Raw genomic sequence first — 6,455 nt, forward strand, 5'->3', positions numbered from 1 at the left:
AGTCCCAAGGGGGAAATACATAGCCATTCAAGCCTCCCTCAAAAAAATTGAAAAATCCAGAATACACCAGCTGTCTTTACACCTTAAAGAACTGGAGAATCAATAACAAATTAAGCCAACTCCACACACAAGAAGGGAAATAATCAAGATTAGAGCAGAGATCAATGAGATAGAAACTAGAGATACAGTAGAACACATTAACAAAACTAGAGCTGGTTTTTTGAAAGAATCAATAAGATTGATAAACCACTGGCCAAACTAATCCAAAAGAAAAGAAAGAGGACCCAAATTAATAAAATTATGAATGAAAAGGGAGAGATCACGACTAACACCAAGGAAATAGAAATAATCATCAGAAATTATTATCAACAGTTATATGCCAATATGTTAAGCAACCTAGATGAAATGGATGTATTCCTGGAAAACTATAAACTTCTAAAACTGAATCAGAAAGAAACTGACAACCTGAATAGACCAATATCTAGTAAGGAGATTGAAGCAGTGATCAAAAACTTCCCAAAAAACAAGAGCCCAGGACCTGATGGATTCCCTGGGGAATTCTACCAAACATTCAAAGAAGAAATAATACCTATTCTCCCAAAGCTGTCTCAAAAAATTGAAGCAGAAGGATAACTTCTAGACTCTTTTTATGAAGCCATTTTATGAAGCCAGCGTTACTCTGATCCCCAAACCAGGCAAAGACTCTACCAAAAAGGCAAATTTCAGATCAATATCCCTGATGAATATGGATGCTAAGATTCTCAACAAGATCCTAGCTAATAGGATCCAACAGTACATTAAAAAGTTTATCCACCATGATCAGGTGGGATTTATCCCTGGGTTGCAAGGGTGATTCAACATTTGCAAATCAATCAATGTGATAGAAAAAATCAATAAAAGATGATAGAAGAACCATATGGTCCTCTCAATAGATGCAGAAAAAGCATTTGACAAGATATAGCATCTATTCCTGATTAAAACGCTTCAAAGTGTAGGGATAGAGGGAACATTCCTCAACTTCATTAAATCTATCTATGAAAAACCCACAGCGAATATCATCCTCAATGGGGAAAAGCTCACAGCCTTCCCTTTGAGATCAGGAACACGACAAGGATGCCCACTCTCACCACTCTTGTTCAACATAGTATTAGAAGTCCTAGTAACAGATTTCAGACAACAAAGAGAAATAAAATGTATTCAAAGTGGCAAAGAAGAAGTCAAACTTTCTCTCTTCATAGATGACATGATACTTTATATGGAAAACCCAAAAGACTCCACCCCCAAACTACTAGAGCTCACACAGCCATTCAGTAATGTGGCAGGATACAAAATCAATATACAGAAATCAGTTGCTTTCTTATACTCTAACAATGAAAATATAGAAAGGGATATTAGAGAATCGATTCCATTTACTATAGCACCAAGAACTGTAAGATACCTGGGAATAAACTTAACCAAAGAGGTAAAGGATCTGTACTCAAGGAACTAGAGAACACTCATGAAAGAAATTGAAGAAGACACAAAAAGATGGAAGACCATTCCATGCTCATGGATCAGAAGAATAAACATTGTTAAAATGTCTATACTGCCTAGAGCAATCTATAGTTTCAATGCCATCCCGATCAAAATTCCACCGGCATTTTTCAAAGAGCTGAAGCAAACAATCCTAAAATTTGTATGGAATCAGAAGAGATCCCGAATCACTAAGGAAATGTTGAAAAACAAAAATAAAACTGGCGGCATCACGTTACCTGATTTCAAGCTTTACTACAAAGCTGTGATCACCAAGAAAGCATGGTACTGGCATAAAAACAGACACATAGACCAGTGGAACAGAGTAGAGAGCCCAGATATGGACCCTCAACTCTATGGTCAAATAATCTTTGACAAAACAGGAAAAAATATCCAGTGGAAAAAAGACAGTCTCTTCAATAAATGGTGTTGGGAAAACTGGACAGCTCTATGTAGAAGAATGAAACTTGACCATTCTCTTACACCGTACACAAAGATAAACTCGAAATGGATAAAAGACCTCAACATGAGACAGGAATCCATCAGAATCCTAGAGGAGAACATAGGCAGTAACCTCTTCGATATCAGCCACAGCAACTTCTTTCAAGATATGTCTCCAAAGGCGAAGGAAACAAAAGTGAAAATGAACTTTTGGGACTTCATCAAGATCAAAAGCTTCTGCACAACAAAGGAAACAGTCAACAAAACAAAGAGGCAACTCATGGAGTGGGAGAAGATATTTGCAAATGACACTACAGACAAAGGGCTGATATCCAAGATCTATAAAGAACTCCTCAGGGGCACCTGGGTGGCTCAGTGGGTTAAAGCCTCTGCCTTCAGCTCAGGTCGTGATCCCGGGGTCCTGGGATCGAGCCCCACATCGGGGCTCTCTGCTCGGCGGGGAGCCTGTTTCCCCCTCTCTCTCTGCCTGCCTCTCTGCCTACTTGTGGTCTCTGTCTGTCAGGTAAATAGATAAAATCTTTAGAAAAAAAAAAAAAGAACTCCTCAAATTCAACACACACAAAACAGATAATTGCATCAAAAAATGGGTAGAAGACATGAACAGACACTTCTCCAATGAAGATATATGAATGGCTAACAGACACATGAAAAAAATGTTCATCATCACTAGCCATCAGGTAGATTCAAATCAAAACCACATTGAGATACCACCTTACACTGGTTAGAATGGCCAAACCTAACAAGACAGGAGACAATGTGTGTTGGAGAGGATGTGGAGAAAGGCGAACCCTCTTCCACTGTTGGTGGGAATGCAAGTTGGTGCAGCCACTTTGGAAAACAGGGTGGAGATCCCTTAAGAAATTAAAAATAGAGCTTTCCTATGACCCTGCGAATGCACTACTGGGTATTTACCCCAAAGATACAGATGTAGTGAAAAGAAGGAACATCTGTACCCCAATGTTCATAGCAGTGGTGGTCACTGTCGCCAAACTGTGGAAAGAACTAAGATGCCCTTCAACAGTTGAATGGATAAGGAAGATGTGGTCCATATATACCATGGAGTATTATGCCTCCATCAGAAAGGATGAATACCCAACTTTTGTATCAACATGGACGGGACTGGAAGAGATTATGCTGAGTGAAATAAGTTAAGCAGAGAGAGTCAATTATCATATGGTTTCGCTTATTTGTGGAGCGTAAGAAATAACACAAAGGACATGGGGAGATGGAGAGGAGAAGGGAGTTGGGGGAAATTGGAAGGGGAGATGAACCATGAAAGACTGTGGACTCTGAAAATCAATCTGAGGGTTTTGGAGGGGGCGGCGGGAGGTTGGGTGAGTCTGGTGGTGGGTATTATGGAGGGCACGTATTGCATGGAGCACTGGGTGTGGTGCATAAATAATGAATTCTGGAACACTGTAAAGAAATTAAAAAAAAAAAAGAAAAAAGAAAAGAAGCCACTGTCTGGGAAATGCCCCACATTGGCATCACAGAGCAGAGTATGAAGGGGTAGTTCTGAGCTGAGACAAGAGGTGATCAAGAGCACAACGTTGAATGAGGAATTAATAAAAGCATTCTATTTAGAAGAGAAGAAGGTATGCCATCACCACTTCTGTTCAATGTACTTGATATCTTATCCGGTATAACAGACCAAGAAAAAGAAAGGAGAAATATAAAAACTTGAAAGGATATAGGATGATTGTATTTAGTTTCAAATTATATGATTGTTTAACCCCCATGAATCTATAGACCAATCATTAGATTTAATAATAGAATCACAAAGTCGTGGGATATAAAATTATACAAAAATCAAATGCATATCTGGGCATCAACAACCAACAGTTAAAACACAATTTTATCATCTAACATTTATAATAACAAAAGTTAACAAAGTAAAAGGTACCTAGATATAAATCTCACTAAAGGTATGTGGGACATTTGTGGTCATAAAATCATAAAACTTTATTAAAGACATAAAAATGAAGTCATATCACTTTTTTCCTTCCTTCTTTCTTTTTTTTTTTTTAAGAGTTTATTTATTTATTTGAGAGAGAAAGAGAGTGAGCATGGGGCAGGTAGGGGCAGAGGGAGAGAGAGAAGCAGATTCTTTCCTGAGCAGGGAGCTCCACATGGGGTTTGATCCCAGAACCTTGGGATCATGACCTGAGCTGATGCAAAAACCAACTGAGCAACCCAGACACCCAAAGTCATATCATTTTCAAGAACAGAAAGACTCAATATCATTAAGATGTAACTTGCTCCTAAACTGATCAACAAATTCAATACAACTGCAGTAAAAGACCTAAAAAAAGCTTTTGTGAACCTTGAAAAATTTACTCTAAAACTTAAACTGAGAAGCAAAGAGCCAAGAATGGTCAACACATACCTGAACAATGGGATGGTGAATTGACCCTACTATAAAACTTACTGTGCACCATATAGTATTTAGATGCTATGGCATTGGTGCATGGGCAGACAAATAGGTCAATACAACAGAAAAGAGATTCCAGAAACAGACCCGTGTACATATTGAAGGATATAATAGAAATGATGTATTTCAGAGCATTGGTAGAGAATGGAATACTCAATAGAACGTTCTAGAAAAATTGGCTCTCTTTAAGAGAAAAAAGTGGGTTACTACTCATACCGCACAAGAAAATCAATTCTAGAAGGATTGAGGACTTACATACTTAAGGCAAAAGTTCAAAACTTTTAGAAGAAAATATTGGAGAATATCCTTATGCCCTCAGGGTTGGAAGGCTTTTAAGACAAGATAGGAAGAGCATGTATCATAACAGAAAAGACCAGTAAGTTCAACTACATTAAAAATAACTTCTGTTCATCAAAAGGCACAGAAATTAACATGAAATAATAAGCTACAACCTGGAAGAAGATAATTTCAATTTTATATAATTGACAGAGGCTTAATTTTTGGAATGCACACAGATATCCTAAAATCAATAATAAGGAGACAAACATATGACGCAACTCATTCAGAGGTTCTGAGAGTGTCTGTGGTAGGCCCCATGGATAAATACTAGTGCAGACCCTTAGGCTTTTGAGCAGAGCTCTGCCATCCTCTCCAGATAATCGTTCCCTTAGAGAAACACTTTCTAGCAGCTAGAGGACCATAACAGATATTGAACATTGACCATAGGCCACAGAGTTCCATTTGACCTGAGATGCCCAATATGAACACAATGAGGAAGAGGCCACACTTCTGCCTTCTGTAAAAAAACTTCTGTTACTTTTTCTTAGAAAGCGTGGTCCTATGGGCTCCCCCACTGCCTTCCTTCATGGCAGCGAAGGTAGAGAACTCCTTGTCTTTTCCCAAACTTTGTGGGCACGGAGAAGCAGGATGTGGTGGCTCAGAGAGCATTAGAGGTACTATGTTCCTTGAATCTGGCCATTGAAATGGTAGCTACACAATTCCCCATTTCCTGATTGTGGCAGCTGTGGCTCCTTTGGTGGACCAGTTTGGTTGTGTTGTTCTGGTCTTTGTTCCTGGAGGCTTGGTGCATTAATTCAGGTTGTCTGGGAAGCAGGAGTCAGATGGAATTAGATGTGCAAGAGATTGATTGGGTGAAACACTTGTGAAGAAGCAGAGTGAGGCCGTAGGAGTGGGCAGGGAGAGCTTCAGACCATGGTGATGTTCTGAGATCTAGATGGAAGGGTAGGAAAGGGTAGGAAAAATTTTAGACTACAGCATAGCTTTGAGGAAATCATGGCCAGGCTGATGGGGCGGCCTGGAGCAAAGACTGCTCATCAGAGGTACCCAGCACTGGGGGGGAATAGCATGATCTAGAACACCTGCTGAGCTTAGTCAGAGGCTGGGAGGACACTGTGGGATGTGTGGCCTTGTCTGTGGACCTTGAAAGTGGCCCCTGGAGAATGTTGGCTAACTAGATTTCTCCGAGCAGGTTCTTTCTCACAAAGACATCTGAGCAGCAAACTTTCATCGCTGCCTTGCTCAGCATGGAAGTTTCTCCTCCTGACTTTCCAACGTTTGTTTTTATATAGAGCATCTAAATTCTGCTTTAAATCACTCTCTGCTTAAACTGCTGATATGGTTTCTGTTATCTGTGGTTTTACCTCGACCAATACAACCCCCAAGATAGTAGAGTATCTGGGATATGGTAGATGAGCGTTACATATTTCTTGAATGAATGAAAATTTAAGTGGAGCTGCTAAGGTTATTTTAAGAGCTGCAGATTTAATATGTAATTGCTGATTGTCTGCATTGTTGCCAACAATCCTTTCAGAAAATGTAATTGACTCATTGAACCAGGTTAAGGGGCTGATGTGAGGGCATAAAGGGTGGGCAGCAAAATGAAATGTGGCCGCCCCATTCCTCAACCTTGTGATGCTGTGTTGAGGCAGCAGGAGAGGTCATGGTCCAGGGATTCCAGGCTTTGGCTGGCAGGGGATGGAAGTTACTCCTGGGTGCAGAGAATCAACTGCAGCTTGAATTCCACACAGGA

Source organism: Martes martes (genome assembly GCF_963455335.1).
Source record: "Martes martes genome assembly, chromosome: 8".
Classification (NCBI taxonomy): domain Eukaryota; kingdom Metazoa; phylum Chordata; class Mammalia; order Carnivora; family Mustelidae; genus Martes; species Martes martes.